The sequence below is a fragment of the Pipistrellus kuhlii genome, unplaced genomic scaffold (assembly GCF_014108245.1).
Source record: "Pipistrellus kuhlii isolate mPipKuh1 unplaced genomic scaffold, mPipKuh1.p scaffold_m20_p_3, whole genome shotgun sequence".
Classification (NCBI taxonomy): Eukaryota; Metazoa; Chordata; class Mammalia; order Chiroptera; family Vespertilionidae; genus Pipistrellus; species Pipistrellus kuhlii.
The window spans coordinates 8,086,953-8,109,154 of record NW_023425529.1 but is presented as its reverse complement, the minus strand read 5'-3'; the positions used below and the strand labels follow the sequence as shown (position 1 = coordinate 8,109,154).

Genomic DNA, 22,202 nt, shown 5'->3' with positions numbered 1-22,202 from the left:
TCCTCTTGCCTTAAAAAAATAACACACATATCTTCTTAAACCAGCCCTAAGATGCACTATACTTCTTGGGCTTAGCACATAACTGCTTTTTGTCATATAACTGCTTTGTATGCAGAAATATACTACAGAGCTATTTTCTGTGCTCAATCTTGGTTATAAGTTTTTCTTATCTTTGCATATTCTATGTAACTAATACCTATGTAATGTCTTCAACTGTCCCTGAAGTTCTACAATGGAAAAAATTATTAAATAAAGTGATGGGTTCCATTACTATAGAGTGATCTCAGACTGCTACAATCCTTTACATATGTCAGTACACAATAAAAGGTAAGGCATATGATAATGTATTTTAAGCACATTAAGTAATAAATCATGTTACTTTATTTATATATTTTTAAAAATATGTTTTTAGTGATTTCAGAGAGGAAGGGAGAGAGAGTGAGAGAGAAATAGAAACATCAATGATGCAAGAGACTCACTGATTGGCTGCCTCCTTCATGACAGCCCACAACCAGGGCATGCGCCCTGACTGGGAATCAAACCATGACCTCCTGGTTTACAGGGTTTTGCTAAACCACTGAGTCATGCTGGCTGGGCACTTTATGTGTATCTTAATATACATTTTGTTTATTAGATTATGCAGAAACCATGATAATGTCTGCTATAAAAACACTTGCTATATGTTGCATACTATACAGGGCATTTATTTCTCATATAAAATTAGATTGGAGTCATATTTGTAGTTCTGCTATACAAAAAATTAATTATCCTATATAATAAAAGGCTAATATGCAAATCGACCCAATGGCAGAACTACAGGTCACTATGACATGCACTGACCACCAGGGGGCAGAGGCTCAACACAGAGCTGTCCCCTGGTGGTCAGTGGGCTATCATAGGGGCAGGACTGTTCAGCTAGAAGTCGGTCTCACAGCTGGCAAGTGCAGCGGACAGCAGCCTCCCCCACCTCCATAGCAGCACTAAGGATGTCCTACTGACGGCTTAGGCCTGCTCCCCTAAGCTGTTAGTCAGACATCCCCCAAGGACTCCCAGACTGTGAGAGGGTGCAAGCTGGATTGCGGGGGACCCCCGGGACCCCACCCTACCCCTCCCCCACCGAGTGCACAAATTTTGTGCACTGGGCCTCTAGTAGGAATATAATCCCTGTTATCTCGGGAATAATCCCCAAAATAAAAAGGGATCACAAATATTCACTTAACCCTCTACTTTGCAAGCCAACCAAAAGAAAGCTCATAGTACACTTACCACTTCATACCCTTCTCAAAGTCTGCTCTTACACACATTTCCAGAGTGAGCCCCTAATAGGCAGACATACAGCCTAGCCTCTCATTGCGGAAGATTCTCCAGCAGCAGGCCAGTGACCAGATTCCCTCACAGACTTTGAACTAAGAGACACAAATACATACTTTCTATTGCTAGTATGAGACTGTGGGCACTGAAGCTGGAAGACCATGCCCATCTGCCTGCACAGAGAGCCGGTTTGAACATCTGCAAATGCTTTCACAGCCTCTATCACAACAGACCCACAGGCCCCAGGTGTTTCTCAGGAAAGTGGCGCTGACTTGGTGAGGGACAGATGGCCCCACTGCCTGAATGGACTGCCCGCCCACCAATTCAGACTAAGAATTGTTGTTGTCAAAACTGCTGCTTTTGCATCCGGGCCCAGAGCAGCCAGACCCGGAGCAGCTGGGTCCGGAGCAGCAGCAGCCAGGCCCGGAGAAACCAGACCCGGAGCAGCCAGGTCGGGAGCAGCCAGGCCCAGAGCAGCAGCAGCCAAGCCCGGAGAAGCCAGGCCAGAGCATCCAGGCCCGGAGTGGCCAGGCCCGGAGCAGCCAGGCCCGAAGCAACAGAGGCCAGGCCCGGAGCATCCAGGCCCATAACAGCTCACTCCTCGCCTGCCCATGCCCCAGGGCTGCTTCTCAGACATGGCTGGAAACTTTTGGGGGAACTTGAGTGTCTGCTGAGTCAAGTGATAAAGGCTTAGATCTGGATGTGTTGAGTTGTTGTAGCGCTGGGGTGTTGATCTGTGAGTGCCTTGTGTGGGGTCTGGATGATGTTGGTTGATCTATTTGGATGTGTCTTTTGGTTGAAGTGTATCCTTGGGAATATGGAGGTATTATTGATTTGAGAAAATGCTAAGTAACTGATTTGCTACCCGAAAAATTTAAAGTTCTGAAAGTTTAAGGTCTCTTGCCAAAAACAGGTTTTAAAGCTAACACCTTAATTTTAATGGAGAAAGGGGAAGACATGCCCTTCCCTCCCAGAACAGGTAATCCAATTCCAGCCAGCAGCTATCTTTAAACAATGTGTTCATTTACATTTGAATGGCTATGCCTGTTGATAGCCCAAGGGCAAGTTTACATGTAAACAAGTTTGCTCCTCAGTTCCTAGGGCAGAAAAAACAAGGTTTAAAGTTATTAGATTTTAAAATTTATTCTTAAAAATATAAAAGTTTATTAATTAAAAAAAAAACAAGGAAATTAAAAAACCTGATGAACAATATTAACTGTTGGTTATAATAGAATCAGAGATACAGGAGGGAAGTGGACTGACAATTCTGGGGGGGGGGGGGATGCGGGAAGAGACTGAACATAAACTGCACCTATGGATGAGGACAATAGGAGGTGGGGAAAGGGCACAGGGTGGGGTGGGAACCTGGTGGAGGAGGGAAAAAATGAGGAACTTTTGTAATAATATAAACAACATAGTTTAAAAAAAAAAAAAAAACTGCTGCTTTTAAGGAAAATTGTTGTATTCATCAATATTTGTTTGCAATGCCTTAGAACCGTGGTCAGCAAACTGTGGCTCGCGAGCCACATGCGGCTCTTTGGCCCCTTGAGTGTGGCTCTTCCACAAAATGCCACAGCCTGGGTGAGTCTATTTTGAAGAAGTAGTGTTAGAAGAAGTTTAAGTTTAAAAACTTTGGCTCTCAAAAGAAATTTCAATCGTCGTACTGTTGATATTTGGCTCTGTTGACTAATGAGTTTGCCGACCACTGCCTTAGTATATCCATCTCTTCTCCTTGGATAGGAGACAAGTGGATGCTGAGGTGTGCTCATCTATGTCATCATCCCCTCCTTTTCCTTTCTGGAGAATCTTACTGGGAAACATTCGTAAAATACAGATTCTAGGACCCCATACCTCCTGACTGAGAATTCTATGACTGAACCCTATGAATCTTTTCTTTTAAGCTCCCCAGGTGATGTCGGTGCAAACTTCCTGTGATCTTGCACTTAGAATCCAATGAGTAGATTAAATAGCAGTTGCCAGTTTGGGCCACCTGCAGACGAATAGGTGCACACAGTAAGACAGTGTTCAGAGAGAATCAGATGAATGGAAACAGTGTCCGGGGGAAGCAGGGGAGAAGCCAAGCCGTCCCAGAAAGCGAGATAAATAAGCTGGCCCGCTGCCGAGAACCTCCGTAATGAGAGGCCAGGATGTGTGTCTGGGACGTGGGAGATTCCCGGCAGCCTGAAATGAGTCAGACTGAGTTTCTTTTCCTTCAACCCACTCACCTCCTTTTTATTTTTTAAATATATTTTATTGATTTTTTTACAGAGAGGAAGGGAGAGGGTTAGAGAGCTAGGAACATCGATGAGAGAGAAACATCGACCAGCTGTCTCCTGTGCACACCCCACCGGGGATGTGCCCGCAACCAATGTATAATACATGCCCTTGACCAGAATCGAACCCGGGACCCTGTAGTCCACAGGCCGACACTCTATCCACTGAGCCAAACCGGTTTTGGCTCACCTCCTTTTTTAAAAATGAGCATTTCCCTGCCTCCAAGATCTATTTAATCAGATAAAATACAAAACAAACCTCAAAGAGATTGAACTTTCAGACAAATCGTTTTCACTGAAGGGCAAGTGATAGACATAGGCATCTATAACCTTCTTCTTCTGGAGGCAGAATTATCAGGGTGATCAACATGGAAATGCAGAGAAATGTAGATAAGCCAGAAAGAAGGATGACAGTCCCTATATCACCATTCGGTCGCCCTAAAATTTAGAAAGCTAACATGCATTCTTGGGAATTTTGACCAACAGAAAAATGGAGGGAAGGGAAGGGAAGGAAAAGAACTGAGGAATTTCCCAAGACAAGTCATGTCTCTGAGAACCTGTGCAAGACATGGCTAAGTGCAGGATCTACACTGAGGTGGCCAGTGGGATCCAGGTGCAGACACACATCCAGTTTACACTTTTTCTCCTGTTATTCTCACTTCGGCATAAGCTATTGTGGTTCGATGGAGACATAAATATCTACTGGGGCCAATGTGCACAGAGACCACACAGAGCTTTTGTCTGAAGTCAAAATCAGAGTGGCTCCCGGAAAAAGGAAGCTTGTGAGTGGAACCCTGGCTGCATCTCAGCCCACTGCATCCCCTCAGCCAAGCACCCTCACGTACTGCAGAGCATGCATCATCTTGCCCAGCAGACTGGGCAGACGGGAAAAAGACTAAACCATATTTAAAGAACATAAAGCACAAATGATGGGCATGTATTTTTATTGTCGTCTGCTCAGCATCTTTCCCCAGTTTTTTGAGCTAGTGGTATCTCCATTTCCTGTGTGAAACCATCCTTTCCCTATTCCATGAGGTTTTGGTAGGTCCATCAATCACAGTCCCCTTCCCTCTAGACCACATACTGACGGGTGGCTTGAGCAGGATCTGAGTCCCTCCCTGGAATTTCACGTTTGTTGCATTATTCTCTGCTGAGTGCCTGCTAGATTTCATGATTAACAACTCAGGCACCCTTCCTGCTCCTGAGGAAAAACAAGCAGGTGACCAAATAAATGAGATGCTTTGTGATAACCGCTATGAAGGAAAGAGTTCATTTAATGAGGAATGAAGGACTTGCGGACTAAGAGTGGAAGGCCTCTGGGAGTTCTCTCACTTCGCTTTGAAATAACATAATTCCGAAGCAGTCACTAAGTCTTCCTCCCCAAAGGTTCCCTCTACCACCACCACCATCATTGCCACTTGCAGGAAAGCCATCTACCTGAGAAGATCCACAGAACCAGAGCAAGGCCATGATGACAGGGTTCTGACAATATACTTAGAACCTGTATTTCATTATTTTAATCCCATCCTACCCTTTACCTTCCCAATTGCATGAGCCAATAAAACTCCTTCATTAATTAAGCTAGTCTGAGTGGTGTTTCTATAAAAATAGCTAATTTTTTAACAATGCACTTTGGTTGGAGAAGTTACCTTACTACAGGTGCACACCCTGGACCACTTGAAACTCATATAGTGATATATGTCAATTATGTGTCGATACACTAGAAAAAAAAATTAAATGTATACACATAATCAAAAAATTTTTAAAACCTTTCTTTAAAAATTAAGTATACATTTTAACACGAAAAACGTAGAAAGGACAAAATCTCAGACAAAAAGATAGCCTTTCCATTGAATACATTAAAATTTATTTTTTTAAAACCTCCATATTCCCTATGAAAGTTTTGTCATGGGCCAGCCAGCACTGAGCTACAGAGATGTGCCAGGGAACCACTGACTTAAAGGAAAATACTAATACTTCACTTCTTATGAATTCAATTTGGTTACAAAAACAAAAACAAAAAACTACTACTAAGATTCCTTATTTTTTTTTAATATATATTTTATTGATTTTTTACAGAGAGGAAGGGAGAGAGAGATAGAGAGCTAGAAACATCGATGAGAGAAAAACTTCGATCAGCTGCCCCTTGCACACCCCCTACCGGGGATGTGCCCGCAACCAAGGCACATGCCCTTGACCGGAATCGAACCTGGGACCTTTCAGTCCGCAGACTGACACTCTACCATTGAGCCAAACCAGCTTTGGCTAAGATTCCTTATTTTTAAAGGGAAAGGAAGTGTACGGTATGCGTGTTGATTTACTAACGTGGTCTCTCGGAGGAAACCTGCCCATTGTGCAGGCGTGGGCATTCTGTTCCACTGCAAAGGTTAAATAACCTGAAAAGCCCAGCAGAGCTGTGAGTGAGCAGGCCGAAATCATGCTGGATTACTAAATGCAGCATATGGGAGTTTAATACTTGCTATCTTCCCATAACAATAAAAAGGTTTTTAGGTAATGGATTACTAGTAATTATCACACTTAGAGAAAAAATCACAAAAGTTGTTGATCAGGTGGCTATTTTATATTTAAATAAACGTAAAAGCCACAGTACAATCACATACATGTATACCCACACAAAATAACCTAGAAGTCTAACTATGGTTATTACGTATTCTTACCTTTACCCCTCTGCAAGTGGGCATTCTGTTCCTTTCGGGTTTTTTGTTTTGTTTTGTTTTGTTTTGTTTTGTTTTTTAACACATCTTCTATGTTTCTGTTTATTACTGAAATGTAGCTAGTTCCCAAAGGGGTTGAAATATTTGCTCAGTTAGCTTTCAGGGAGACCATGCCAAACAAAACTAGACCTTAACTTACATTATGCAAATTATTTCCTTGTTTTATTAAAAAAAAAAAAAAAAATTGGTACATTCTTTTGAATACTAGCCAGTAAGTACTTAACTGTTTAATTGTATAACAGATTCATTAAGAAGGATCATGTCTATTTAACTTGCTTTTTTGCAGCATTCAAATAGCAGGTTGACTTTATGGCTGTTCAGTTCTCTTCAACTATTTTCATTTTAAAGATCCCAACCTATGCAAATCCTCACCAATTTCTCTGTGATTAACTCCTTCCATTCAAGCAAAAGCTAATTTTAAAAGCTTTTTAGATACCAGTTTCATCATCTGAACTCCTCAGCTTTTCCATTTCTTTTCCCTTTTCCTGAAGAATTGACCATCAGATCAACACTCAGCACATAAGCCAAACAGCTCTTACATAATCATCCCTTTGGTTTTCTCATGTTCACTCTGACAGCGCTTTCTGCCGTCCTGCCATGACCTCAATGTCACACCCTTCTCCCTTGAGAAGTCATCAGAACCCATGAGGACAGCCTAGTCCCATTTCTGGAGGTCACGGCCGTTGACTATCGAATCATATTAAAGAACTCTCTGTCTCCATTTGAGCTGGCCCTACAGCTATTATTAAAATCATTTCTCGCCGAAACCGGTTTGGCTCAGTGGTAGAGCGTCGGTCTGCGGACTGAAAGGTCCCAGGTTCAATTCCGGTCAGGGGCATGTACATTGGTTGCTGGCACATCCCCGGAGGGGGGTGTGCAGGAGGCAGCTGGTCGATGTTTCTCTCTCATCAGCGTTTCTAGCTCTCTATCCCTCTCTCCTCCTCTCTGTAAAAAAATCAATAAAATATATTAAAATAAAAATTCATTTAAAAAAATAAAATAAAAATAAAATAAAATAAAATCATTTCTCATTGTTAGCCCTTTGATTTCATCGTTCTCATCCGCTAAGCTCCATGCATTGCTTATTTCTGGTTACTAAATTATTTCATACTGACTCAGTGCCTTCTACTAGATTACCTAACCCGGCTAAATAATTCTGTTACTCTTCCCAAGCTTCAAATTTGCTTTATCGAGCTTTCCTACTTCTACACCTTGTACCAAATGGTTCCCAACACCCAGAACTTTCACCTGTCCAATAGGTCACAAAAGTATTCTACCTCAAAGAAATCTATCCAAATTAATGCAGGATCAAAAAGGAAAAAAACAACAACATAGGATTAAGGGTACAGAGAGGAAAGAACAGTCAAAATTAAATGCTCAAAATATAGCTAGAAGTTTTCCTATCACAGTTTAAAAAAAAAAAAAAAGGTATTTTTGCCTTGTTTTGTTTTTACAGAAAGGCATCTAGCCCTGGCTGAGTGGTTCATTGGAGCATTGTCCCATACACCAAAAAGGTTGTGGGTTCAATTTCAGGTCAGGGGACATACCTGGGTTGAGGGTTCAATCCTGGTCTGGCCACAAACTGGAGGCAACAGATCGATATTTCTCTCTCACATCATTGTTTCTCTCTCTCTCTCCCTCTTCCTCTCTCTAAAATCAATAAAACATATCTTCAGGTGAGGATTAAAAAAAAAGAAAGAAAGGTGTCCATTTGGTCTCCCACTGCCAATTCCCACATAGCACAGGTGAGATCTTTTTTCCTGAGATATTTAATATATCACTTGACCCTCAAAATCTAAAAATCAATATGGTGATGTAAAAGGAATCTCCTGAATCTAACTACACTATGGCTTCTGGACAGAGATATAATTCATGAGAAAGTACAACCAGAAGAAAAAAAAAGAAAAGGATGTGGATGTCTTCTGCCCATTTCCTCTGGCGACTCAGGAAATGGAACTATCTATCCCACGGTAGCAATTCTAAAGGATGAAGGTAGGCCCAGTCAGTAACTGGCCCACAAACCTTACGAGGTCTAAGTCTCAAATGGCTCCAAGCACAGCTGAGTTGTAGTCATTTACATACCATATCCTATAATTTTTACCATCGTTCAGCCATTTAAAAGTGCTTGGAAACTGAAATATAAGAAATCCTACCTCACAAATACTGTCCTCCCTAATTAAAAGGCTCACGTCTAAAGTGGAATGGAAATATCTCTTCTTTTTTTTTTCCTGAAATACAGAGCTTACTTTTTATTATTATTAATTTTAGAGAGAGAAAGGGTCGGGGGGAGGAGGAAGACATTGATTTGTTGTTGTACTTATGCATGAATTCAATGGCTGATTTTTCTATGTGTGCTGACCAGATATCAAATCTGAAATCTTGGCGATATCGGGATAATGCTCTGATCAGAGCAATCCAGCTAGTACAGAATTAGCTTCTTTAAAAAACCTTGACTTCTTTTTCTTTTTCTTTTTTTTCAATATTTTTAATTGATTTTTTTTTTTACAAAGAGGAAGGGAGAAAGATAGAGAGTAAGAAACATTGATGAGAGAGAAACATGGATCAGCTGCCTCATGCACAACTCCTACTGGGGATGTGCCCCCAACCAAGGTACATGCCCTTGAACACAATCGAACCTGGGACCTTTCAGTCCGCAGACCGATGCTCTATCCACTAAGTCAAACCAGTGGGCAACCTTGACTTCTTTGGCCTAAACTGGAAGCTGTCTACTTACACTGTATTCAAGCACTCACATAGGTCTCATTTAGCTAATAAGTAGTGATGTAAAACTTTCATAACAAGTTAAAATGGGAGAAAAGTGAAAAAGCAATTGACTGCCATTTCGGTCACTCTGGGTTGCTGTAAAATTGGTGGTCTTAATGGTTTCTAACAAAAACAAAAGCTTGAAAAGTTATTGACATGATTTGGCTACTGACCTACAAAAGCTAGCTGATTCCATAAATCAATCACTCATTTCTAAGATTGACCGCTAACACAAAAGGCTAATGCCATAGAAGTTAGCAATCCTGAAGTTTCTATATATCTAAAAGACGGCCAAATATTTGTAAAGAATTCATTTAAGGCCAAAGAAATCATCTGTGGGTTTAATAAGCCTTCTGTATAATAAATCCTCAATTAGCACAAATAATTTTTCAAAAGAAGCCAGACCGAGAACAAGTGATTTTGTTTTCAGAATCACAATACTCAACTCTACTTTAAAATAATAATTTTAAAAGAATGCTTTATTTGGAAAAAAGATACGGGGTGGGGGGAGGGGGAGAGACAAAAAAACAAGACCATGGATCAGCTAAACATCTACAGTTAAGCCATTTCTACTTATTGAGAAAATGTTGACAGAGTAAATATGGTGTGTGTCCTAGAATTAAGAGTATTCTATAAACAAAGTGCAGTTTATCCTGCCAAGTGCCATCTGTTAGATTTATATCTAGCCCCTATCAAACCAATCAACTGTAACAAGTGGGGAAAAAAAATGTTCATTTAACTAGGGTATTCTGATTAGATTGATAGCAGTACAAAAATAGATTTTTAAAAAAAAGAATACAGGAAACAAACACTTGCCGGAAAGATCAGTTTGTGTCAACTCAATGAATGGCTGGATATCAAAGAAGTTGTCCCATTAGAGAACTCTGTTTTGAAGTTGAGAAACTGCTTTTACACAACAAAAAAAGTAGAGTTCCCTTACTCTATCTTAAACATTGCTAACCTGTATCTTATTAAAAAAAAAACAAAAACAAAAAAAACTACCCAACATTTAATAACTTGCTCCTATAATTGACATGTAATTGACATTCATTTCCTGCAAACAACCGCTAAGAACACAACACCCCCTCTTGAATCCTTATTTAGAAATTATAGCTACAGAAAGCCATGCTACTAAACAGTTATTTTTATTTTTCTGTAATAAAGATTGAGCCCCCCAATCCCTTTATTTTAACTTTAGCAGCAAGGAAATTTACTAATCAATTTATTAATCTTAGCCTTATGCTACTCTTATTTTCTTGGGTACTGGTTTTGTAATTCTTTTTTTGAAACCAATATTTCTTGTAGGCGTTTTTATAAACTGACTCAACACACTGTATAAAAAGACAGTGTACATAAGAAAAAGAAAACATTTCCTTACTGTTTTTCTCTGGTATTTAAAAATCTGAAATACCTAAATTTAGAAACTAGATAGAGTTCCTCAGCATTTCAAATGAGTAGAAATTATTACTCAGAACTTATACAAAAATATACTTTCATATTTTTACCCCCAACCCATTCTTCTACTCCTAGAAAGAATTCAATTTTAAAAATGCAAACACAATTCTGGGACCTACTAAAATATGCACTTCACTCTTTGTATAATTAAACTGAAAATAAAAGCCTCCGGAAACTTAAGGTGCAGAAAGGATGCCAATGTGTCAAAGTTTCTTTTTGTTGCTGCTGTTGTTGTTTAATTTTGAGAGAGAAAGAGAAGCATCGATTTGTTGTTCCACTTATGGTACTTACGTGCTCACTGGTTGATTCTTATATGTGCCCTGTCCGGGGATCGAACCTGCAAACTAGGTGAATCAGAACAACGCTCTAACTGACTGAGCTACCCTGGCCAGGGCTCAAAGTTTTAAAATCTTTTTAAGAAAAGGGAAAGAAAGAAAGGAAGTTTATGTGTCAGAGTTTAAAAGAAAAACAAAGCTTTCTTTGTAAGAAAAGTGAGAGGGGGAAAAAAAAACCCGATTTGCCACCTGTCAGGGTATAACGTCTCTTCTAGGTTTTAAGATTAAGCGTGGCTCGCCATCCTCAGCTACCCCATCCCCACCATTTACTCAGAGCACTTCTCATTCCCAGGGCCTTTCCTGTCTCCTCTCCTGGAGCAGGCGACCGGCGAGCAGGCCACGGTACACGGCCTTACCTTCCATCGGCGATGACTAGGACAGCCACGGCACCGAGGTCTTCCTCAGGAGCTGGCCACCTCCTTCCCTCGCTGGCACATCTTCTCCCAGGTCTACCTTCCCCAAACTGCTCTTTCCCTCAAGAGCGCTCCCCGGAACACAGGGCTGCAGAGAGGGTTCAAGTGCGCAGACCCAGTAGCAGAGACTACACGCAGATCCAATAAACGACGGGCACACAGTGTTATGTTACTCAATCATCTTGGCATCAGACTGAAACAGTGACCTAGCTCACCACCTTTACTCCCTACAATCAACTCTCTCCTCTACCCTTTGGTCAGGGCTGCGCACTTTTCTTTTATTCAAATGCCAGTTTAAAAAAAAAAGAAAGAAAGAAAGAAAAGGAAAACAAGGAGCCATTTTCTGAACCGCTCTAAATCCAACCTGCAGTTCAAGCTAAAACCACTCTCGCCGGGACCGGTTTGGCTCAATGGATAGAGCGTCGGCTTGGGGACTGAAGGGCCCCGGGTTCGATTTCAGTCAAGGGCATGTACCTTGGTTGCGGGCATATCCCCAGTAGGGGGTGTGCAAGAGGCAGCTGATCGATGACTCTCTCTCATTGATGTTTCTAACTATCTCTCTCCTTTCCTTTCTGTACAAAATCAATAAAATATAAAAAAAATTAAAAAAATAAATAAATAAAATAAAACTACTCTCAAAGCCACCACGAAGCAACACAGTTGTCACTAATGGTCTTGGCTCATAAAAATGTCCTGACTATACCCTTCTTTCATATTTCATCTGAAACTCTGCTTCTAATGTCCACTGACAAAGCTTATTATTTACTAGAGGCCCAGGTGCATGAAATCTGTGCATTACTGGGGGATGAGGGAGAGGGCCCTCAGCTTGGCATGTGCCCTCCTGCCACAGCTGAGCTCACCAGCCATAAGCCTGGCTTGTAACTGAGCAGCATTCCCCCTGTGGAAACACACTGGCCACCAGGGGCAGCTCCAGAGTTGAGCATCTGCCCACTGGTGGTCAGTGCGCATCATAGCGACCAACTGTTCCATTGTTAGGTTGATTTGCATATTAGCCTTTTATTATATAGGATTGTTTTGCCTCCCCTCCTCACAGAAGCATTGTATTCAATGAAAAAACAAACTTAAAAAAAAAAAGTTAATATTAAACAAAAATTGTTTATTGTAGAAATCCACCATCCAAGATAATCGCTGGTCACATACTGTTATATATGATGATATAACTGTATTTTTCTATACATATACTAGAGGTCCCATGCATGAAATTCATGCACTGGGGGTGGGGTGGTGTCCCTCAGCCTGTCCTGGACCCTCTCGCAATCCGGGACTCCTTGGATAGGGTCCTTTAGGCCTGACCAGAAATCAGTGCCTAGTGGGGCTTTCCTTCCCCTGGCTGCCAGCAGCTGACCCCACCCTTGCCACTGCACTGCTTGCCATCTGTGTGGCACTGCTCCCCCGCCCTTGCCACCAGTTGCCTCCCTCTACAGGTAATAGGCATAGGGTGTGATCGCTTGGCTGGCCTAGACCTCCCCACTGGCTGCTGCACAAGGTGAGAAGGGGGCACCGCCTCAGGAGAAGCCCGAGGTGGTGAAGAGGCAGCTGCAGGACATGATCATCCTGCCAGGATGGTGGGCGGCATGGTGGGCCTATACAATGGCAAGGCCTTCAGCCAGGTGGAAATGAAGATGATTGGCCATTACTGGGGTGAGTTCTCCATCACCACTGGCTGGGCCAGGCATCAGAGCCACCCACTCCTCCCGCTTCATCCCTCTCACGTGGCCAATAAAAGCACAGACTTAATCCAAAAAATAAAGTAATAAATAAAAAACATCACTCTAAAAAAGCATTTTAATGGCAGTATTACTTCAAGTGGATTACTATGTTTTAATAAATCATGTCCCTATAGCAGGGCATTTTCTTGACTAAATTACATCGCAATGAAAATGAACGTCTTTGTGCATAATACTTTCCATATCTGGAATTATTTCCTTAGGGTAAATTTAGAAAAGTTAGTTCCAATATAAGTTCTTAAGATGCACAGCTCAAAATAGGACTCAATGGAACATAAATATATAACACGTAATGAGTTTTAAAAGCCATTCTATATTAGCAAATTTGGATTCTAGCATTCATGTTTACGATACATAAAACCTAATTTACAAAACTAATTAGCAAAGCTTCAACATCTCAGAAATACATTAAAAAGAAATCTGATTGAGAAATTGAAATCATTCTACCTTTCATGAGTGTTTCGCAGCTTCCCTTGCCACTTATCAAAACCATACCCTGAGTTTTTCATTCACAGATGGGTTCCACAACCGAGTTCTGTGAAGTCACAGTACTGTAACAGTATAATCGTTCTCTGGCAACAGACTGACATCATTAAATTCCTATTTGTAAGTTCTCTGGGGTGTGCAGATGTTCTATTGTTACTTCTTCTAAAGATCAAAATCTATTTCTGTTGCCTCTCCATTCTCATATGAATGATACATTTTAATCTAACTTATTCCCTCTGTCCCCAGCCATCTTTATAAAACTACTTTTTGGTAAGAGGACAGAGAATGCCTTTGTGTTCAAACAAAATATAAATGACAGATTGCCTTCTCCTTTAATCTGTTATTGCTTTGTATTTCTGGGAAGGAGAAACACAAAACCAAAAGGTTTAATATTATTTTTATTAACTTTACTACTATTCTAATTATAAAAACCCAGGGTCCATAACATCCAAAATGACTAAAGGCTCAATCCAACACCAGCAGTCAGTCCTTCAGTCAGTGTTGGGTTGGTGTGGTGGCCCAGCACTGACTGCTGCCACTGCGGCCACAGTGGGGGCTGCGGATCAGGCCCAGAGAGAGAGGCAGGGTCTGATCTGCAGCCTCCATGGCAGCTGTTGATCAGCACTTGCCTCTCTCTTTCTCCCTGGGCCTCCACCAAGGCTGCTGATTAGCCCCACCTCTTTGATCAGGCCTGGTGATAGGCCCAGAGACACTGACTGAAACCGACCAATCAGAACCAAATCTGGGTCAAGTGTGAGGAGCCAATGGCTGCATAGAAGGCGGAGCTTTTGACACTGAATGGCATAGAAACCAACCAATCAGAATCTAATCTGGATGAACTGCAAAGGCAGAACCTAAGGTGGGGGCTGATGAAGTGTTTTAAGGGCAACAGCAGTTTGGTGTAAGGTGTAAGAAAGCAGTTCAATTTTTTAATGACTGATTTGGCAGTATAGTACATATGGCTGGCTATCAGTCCAGATATAGGCATTATATATTTTTGTCTGTCAAGAGCATCTCCTCCTGTTGAAAAAGCCCGCGCGAACCCCCCCCCCATTTAAGCAATCCTATATATATAATCTACCTATACTAATAAAAGAGTAATATGCTATAATAATTAGACCAGGTCAACTGGTCATCTTCCTGATGTCTGACTTCCTTCCGGACAAAGCCATGGTGGTGGGGGCTGAAGCAGAGGCAGTTAGGGGTGATCAAGCCAGCAGGGGAGGGCAAGTGGGGGTGAGATCAGGCTGGCAGGGAAGGGCAGTAAGAGGTGATCAGGAAGGCAGAGGCAGGGCAATCAGGCCGGCAGGGGAGAACAATTGGGGGTGAGATCAGGCCAATTGGAGAGGGTATAGGCTGGGCTAAGGGAACCCTCCCCCGCCCCCTTGACATCCCCTGTGCACCAATTTTGTGCACCAGGCCACAAAATTGCTAAGTTATCTTTTAAATAATTGAATGTGGTTCTATCACATGATTTCAACTAAAAAAAAAAAAAGATTTCTAATAAAACCTTTTCCTTTTTTCAAAAGCAACATCAAGGTCATTTTTGTTACTATGTAACAGTTCTCATATTAAGGGTATTTATCCTCCATCAACAAAGATTTGTGTAGTCCCACTGGGTACCAGGCACTTGGCTAAATGCCAGAGATTCAAGGGGACAAGACAAAGGCAAGGTCTGCTCTCATAGATCTTTCAGTCTCAGTGCAAAGGCTGAAAGGGGAAAGGCAAACAAGGAATCTTTATGAAATGGAAGGGTCCAGAACTAAAAGTAGTGGAATGATTCTTTAGAAAAATGCAATAGATTAAAACCAGTTTTGGAATACCTGTAACACCGGGCCACGAAATTTGAAGTTTATATTTCAAAGATGCAATTCAATGGCATCTGCAGAAAATATAAACCTAACCAGGCCCTGATTAAAACTTTTCAATGCCCTCTCTCCCACTCTACAATAAAGCCAAGGTCTGTCATAAGGTTAACTAAACCCTGAATAATCATCACCACCCACCCGAGACCTTCAGCTGTGGTCACGCTGGGCTTCTGTTTCCTCTGTGTAGGGACTTTCTAACTAGATCCCACATCTAATAAGTGTCTGTGTGTGACACACTCTTATTTTCTATTTAATTTCTTTTTCAAAACATATAGGTCACGCCCACTAAACTGATTTTACAATCTACTGGTAGGTGCCTAGTTTGAAAAATACTCCTTTAGTAAAGGACACTCTCACATGTCTTAGCTTTTCCACATGTTCCTTTTGCCTGAAACTCTTGTGCTCATCTTCACTCTTCCCCTTTACCTGGCTCCTTTGTATTCCACTTTATGATCTTTGTTCTTACACATCACCCCCCTGACCCTCTTAGATATGCGTAGTTCCTCCTTCTCTGTGATCTCAAAGTTCTCCATTCACTATGCTTTACTGCAACTGTACTTGTCCTTCCAGGCTGTAAACTCCATGAAAGCAAGGAGTTGGTCCACAAGTGAATTCCAAGGGCCTAGTCTAGTGCCTGTTGCTTATTAGATACTCAACATATATTGGAGGAATAAAATATATAAGCTATCTTGAACCACACAATGAAATGATCACCCATTTAAAAACTGTTATTTCGCCCTAACCCATTTGGCTCTATGGATAGAGCATTGGCCTGTGGGCTGAAGGGTCCCAGGTTCGATTCCGGTTGGGGTCGTGTTGTGGGCACAACCCCAGTAGGAGGTGTGCGGGAGGCAGCTGGTTGATGTTTCTCTCTCATCGATGTTTCTAACTCTCTATCCCTCTCCCTTCCTCTCTGTGAAAAATCAATTAAAAAAATATATATATATATATATATATATATATATATATTATAAACTGTTATTTCCATGGAAAACATAGTCTTAGTTCCAATTTTATAAATGGTGAGTAAAGCCCTGGCCAGGTAACTCCATCAGAACATTGTCCCATACACCTTTGGTCAGGGCACACACATGAATCAACCAATGAATGCATAAATAAATGGAACACCAAACCAGTATTTCTCTTCCCCTGCCCTCTCGCCCTCTGTCTCTCCCACTAAAAATCAATCAATAAATAAAATATAAGTGGTAATTAACTTCCTACAAAAGCTAGCCTACAAAACACCATTATCCAGGACATAACTGAGAGATGGCTGCTTATTCTCCTCTCTACCCCGGCACTCAGACTGAGGGACACTTTTCTTTCCACCAGTGGTTCCTCAGACGGAAAAGTGACTTATATCATGGCTAAACTAGGGATAAAGGTCAATAGTCCAGATAAGCCTCACCCCTGAGCTTTCACTGGCCCTCTTAGATTTGTGTGCCTTCAAGCAGAGAAAGTTTTCTTTTCTATTCCAACTCCTAGGAGATAAACTGAAACAGGGCTTTCCCTCCCGCAGGAAACCTGCAGTTTTTTACGTGCTGCAGTTTTATCTGGGTAGGCAAATTAAGGAGGACGAGTGTAAGCATGAATCTGAGCTAAATTCTCCAATCCAGCTTTATCAGCACTAAAAATGAACTAAATTTTAATACTTTAATCCTCATCTGGCTTTTGGAATTTCATCTCAATTTGACCAGAATCTGGAGAGAGAGAAGGGGTGTAATAATAGCACACTAACCACCTGCAACATGTACAACAGTAATCCCAGTCTGGTTCTGGGTCCTAGGAGAGTAGGCAGGGAGGAGCGAGGTGGAGCAAATGACATGGGAAGAGAAATGGAATGAAGGACAGGAAGGTTTCTTCTGCTTTTCTTTTTTCTTTTTTTTAATATATTTTATTGATTTTTTACAGAGAAGGGAGAGAGATAGAGTTAGAAACATCAATGAGAGAGAATCACCAATCAGCTGCCTCCTACTCACCCCCTACCGAGGATGTGCCTGCAGCCAAGTTACACGCCCTTGACCAGAATCGGGGACCCGACAATGCTCTCTTATAGTCCTCAGGCTGACGCTCTATTCACTGAGCCAAACCAGTTTTGGCTCTTCCACTTTTCTTACTTGGAATTTTTCTTAGGCAAAAATGTCTGAATAAGTTGAATCTGTCTTCACATCCTACAACTGTCCCTTCCAAATGGTTTCATTCTATTGCTGGTATACTTTTGAGCAGTCACATTAGAGGAAAAGAAAAATGGGCTTGAATTCCTGGTCATTTCTCACCTTCCAGACTCCTATGCTGTCCAGAGACCTCCGTTTTCAACACCCACACTTTTAGAAATAGAGCAAGTTTTGCCCAAACTTTCAGAATGTTTCATGATCCCACACTACTCACCTCTCCCTACCCCCCTCCAGTCAAAACTCTCATTTTTGCTGGGCCAGTGTGGCTCAGTGATTGAGCATTAACCTATGAACCAGGAGGTCATGGTTCAATTCCCAGTCAGGGTACATCCCCAGCTTGGGGGCTCACTCTCCAGTAGGGGGTGTGCAGGAGGCAGCTGATCAATGATTCTCTCTCATCCTTGATGTTTCTCCTTCCTTCTCCCTTCCTCTCCCTGAAATCAATAAACATGAAGAAAAAAAAAAATCTCAGTTCCTCAGAGAGGAGGAAAGCAATCTGATTAAATCCATTCACAGTAGATAGACTATCTGACTGACAGTCTTGGCCTCTGAACCCTACCAAATTAGATAGATTGATAGATATAGATATTTTGATTTTATTTTAAAGCTTTAGAAATCTAACTACAGTAATTTCAGAGACAAGATGAAAAGTCCCAAGAAGTCTCCCATAAAGGAAGTAGATCTGCTCAGACCAGCATTTTCCGGGACCGTGTCCCAAAAGTTGTTCCCACTGCCCAGTCCAGGAGGAAGAGAAGACCGACTGGAGAAAACATTTGTAGCTACAGGACATTTATACATCGCTTGGGTAAGTGAATAACAATATTAGGTTGGACAGGTTACATTTTCAATGTTTGATAATCATTTCATTAGCAAAAAAAAAAAAAGGAAAAACACACGCTCAGGTTATATACTGAAATTAGTAGCTTCATTCTACTAACAGAATTAATTAAGCATAAATGGATGAAATGTTTCCATTGCTTTACAATTTGGTAGTTGAAGCACAGGACTGGACTGCTCTTCACACACTTTCAATAAGTTATGTATCCATTATTTCCACTGGGAAATCTTTTTTCTTTTATAATGTTTCTGAAAATTGGTAAAATACTTTTGAGCAGTCATATTTGAGTAATAGAAAAATGGGCTTGAATTCTTGGTCATTCCAAGTGTTGTGTCTTTGTCAGTGGTTTCTGTTATGTGAGACCTGAAGCTAATGTTGAATTTGTGTGTGGTTACCGTATTTTCCGGCGTGTAAGACGACTTTTGAAATGAAAAAAAGTCAACCGAAAATCAGGGGCAAAAAAACAAAATTGCACAAAAATTACCTGCAGATCTTGACGGCAAAGTAAGTCTTTTCTTTGAAGTGGGGGGTAGTCTTATACAGCGAATATAGGCCTAAACCTATGTTTTAACTGTAAAATTAGGGGGTTGTCTTATACGCTGGAGAATACGGGTAACTCAGAAATTAACCAGGAAATAAGTATGGCAGCATTCATTCGGCTGTAAGTGGCTCTTAACTTCAGCACCATCAAAAATATTTGACCCCAGGTGGTTTGGCTCAGTGAAGAGAGTGTTGGCAGGTCTTAGGTCTCAGGTTCAATTCCTGGTGAAGGGCATATACCTCAGTTGCAGGTTTCATCCTGCCTGGGGCACAAGCAGGAGACAACCAGTTGATGTGTACGTTAATGTTTCTCTCTCCCCCTCTCTCCCTCCCTTTCACTCTCTCTAAAAATCATTGGAAAAAATATCCTCAGATGAGGATTAAAAAAAAAATTGTATTTGCCACCCACATATAAATATCTATACTAATAAAAGAGTAATGTGCTAATTAGACCAGGAGAGCTTCCAGACGTCCTTCCAGACAAAGCCATGGTAGTGGGGCTGAAGAAAAGGCAGTTAGGGGTGATCAGGTCAGAAGGGAAAGGCAATCGGGGGTGATTAGGCCAGCGGAGAAGGGGGGTAGTTGGGGGTGAGCAGGCCAGCAGGGGGGGCCAGTTGGGAGCTAGCAGGCTGGCAGGGGAGAAGGTTGGAGGCAGTCAGGCCCACAAGGGGGGAGGGGGGACAATTGGGGGCCAGCAGGCTAGCAGGCAGAGTGGTTAGGGGTAATCAGGCAGGCAGGTGGGCAGGTGAGCGATTAGGAGCCAGCAGTCCCTGATTATGAGAGGGATGAACCAGATTGGAGAGGGTACAGGCCAGGCTGAGGAACACCCTCCTCCCTTGTGCACGAATTTCGTGCACCAGGCCTCTAGTAATTATAATAAAGACCATACAGCCGAAGCCGGTTTGGCTCAGTGGTAGAGCATCGATCTGCGGACTGAAAGGTCCCAGGTTCGATTCCGGTCAAGGGCATGTACATTGGTTGCGGGCACATCCCCAGTAGGGGGTGTGCAAGAGGCAGCTGGTCAATGTTTCTCTCTCGTCGACGTTTCTAGCTCTCTATCTCTCTCCCTTCCTCTCTATAAAAAATCAATAAAATATATTTTTAAAAATAAATAAATAAATAAAAATAAAGACCATACAAACAGGAAAATAGGATCTTCCATTTTGCTTAATTTCAGGTTGATATCTTTATCAGTCAGTGCTAGCCCCTTAACCAAAATTTTTTCTAGCCAAAACCGGTTTGGCTCAGTGGTAGAGTGTCGGTCTGCGGACTGAAAGGTCCCAGGTTCGATTCCGGTCAGGGGCATGTACGTAGGTTGCAGGCACATCCCCAGTAGGGGGTGTGCAAGAGGCAGCTGGTCGATGTTTCTCTCTCATCAACGTTTCTAGCTCTCTATCTCTCTCCCTTCCTCTCTGTAAAAAAGCAATAAAATATATTTTTTTTAAAAAATTTTTTCTACAAGTGAAGATTATAATTCAACAATAAACAAATTACCCAAGTAAAATATGGGCAAAATACTGTATATGATAGCCATTTCTCCAAAGAAGATATACAAATGATCAATAAACACAGGAAAATACGCTCAACATGATTCGTCAGCAGGGAAATGCACATCAATACCACTTCACACCCACCAGGCTGCCTATAATGAAGATTAGCCAACAAACAATAGCCAGTGTTAGTGAGGTTGTGTGGAAACTGGAACCCCGCACACACTGACTGTTGAGAAAGTGAAATGTTGCCCTTACTTTGGGAAAGTTGGCGTTTCCTCAAAAGTTAAACATATGTGTCCGTGCCCAAGAGAAATGAAGGCCTATGCCTGCAATAAAACATCCACAGACATTCAGAGTAGCATTTATCCACAATGGCCAAAAAGTGGAAGCGTCTTTAAATGTCCACCAACTGGTGAATGGATAAGCAAAAAGTGATCTTGTGGCACACCGTTACAATGGAATATTACCCAGCCACAAAAAGACTAAAGTACTGATACATGATACAACATGGATGAACCTGGAAAACATTATGCTTTGTCCAAGGAGCCACTTCCCAAAAGCCACACATATGATTCCATGTCTATGGAACTGGGGAAATCTACAGAGACAGAGGAGCGATCACAACTGGAAATGCGGTTTCCTTTTGGGACAGACGACAATGTTCTGGATAGTGATTACAACTGCAGAACTTTGTAACTATACCAAAAGCCACAAAGGATGAATTTCATAGCATGTGAAATATATCTCAATTTATAAAAAAACAAACGTTCAATTACGGGAAGAGCTGACACATATATATGTAATATACATGTAAAATGTGATATAGGTCATACCTACGGATATGTAATCTTTCTCTAAATGAACTCTGGGGTTTGCATGGTGTTTTTTTTAAAAAACTGAGATATGCTTCCCATATATCAAGACAAGAAGGCAAGAACGCGGTGACTCAGAGCAAACGCCCAGCGCCCTGAAGCAGGGGGTGCGGGGTGCGGGGTGGGGGTGCGGGGTGTGCCCGCGCCGGCCTCGCAGCCTCTCCATCCGCGCCCACCACCGACCCATCCCTCACCGCCGCCTGCTGCCCGGCCAGGTGTCCGGGCCCCAACGACCCCCGCGGGGGCCGGTCCGCCGCCCGCCAGCCGGCCCTCCCTTCCCACCCCACCCCGGGCGGGCACAGCGGGCCGGGCTCCGCGCCGGCGCTGCCCGCGGGCCGGGAGGGGGCTCCGCGGCTCGAACCGCCCCGCCGCACGGCCGCTCCCCGCGCCCCCGGCCCTCCCGCGCCCCCTTTCCCCCTTCCCCGCTCCCCAACCCCCAGGTCCGGAGCGGGACCCGCCCCCCTCCCTCCGGTACCTGGGATGCGCCTGAACCCGGCGCCGCGGCCACAGCCGAGCCTCCCCCTCCGCTACCACCTGCCAGGGCGCGCGGCGCGGGCCGGATGGAGGGGACCCCGCCCCTCAGACCCGGGGGCGGGAGGCCCCGGGGCGGGGGCTGGAGGGGCATTCACCTCGTCCTTGTCCTCCGGCGGCCCCGGCCCGCGGTCCTCCCTGCTCGCGCGCCTCCTCGCACCCGCGCCCGCGCTGACAGCCCGGAGCCGGAGCCGGCGACCGAGGCCGCACTCCCTGCCCCGCCCGCCCCAGGGCAAGCGCATGCGCACCTCCGCCCGGGGCTGGGGGGGGCCGGAGCCTGGTGATGTGGCCGCGGGGGCGGGGCCTGGAGCCCAAGCCCCGCCCCCTCCCGGACCCTCGGCCGCGCCCTGAAAGTCGCCGATGGGGA

General features: G+C 43.1%; 1 protein-coding gene across 4 annotated transcripts in view; it reads right to left on the bottom strand.

Moving 5' to 3' along the window:
• The window catches only part of SLC41A2 (solute carrier family 41 member 2), a 74,780-nt gene extending 52,855 nt beyond the window's left edge, over nt 1-21,925 (bottom strand). For 2 of the 4 annotated variants that reach the window (XR_006742758.1, XM_036456359.2), the window contains exon 1: nt 11,229-11,450. The gene's annotated coding sequence lies outside the window, so the exon portion shown is untranslated. Of the gene's footprint in view, nt 1-11,228; nt 11,454-21,779 lie in introns of those variants that run through there. The other 2 variants (XR_006742759.1, XM_045587573.1) reach the window with 2 other exon arrangements.
• Nucleotides 21,926-22,202: the final 277 nt, after the last annotated feature.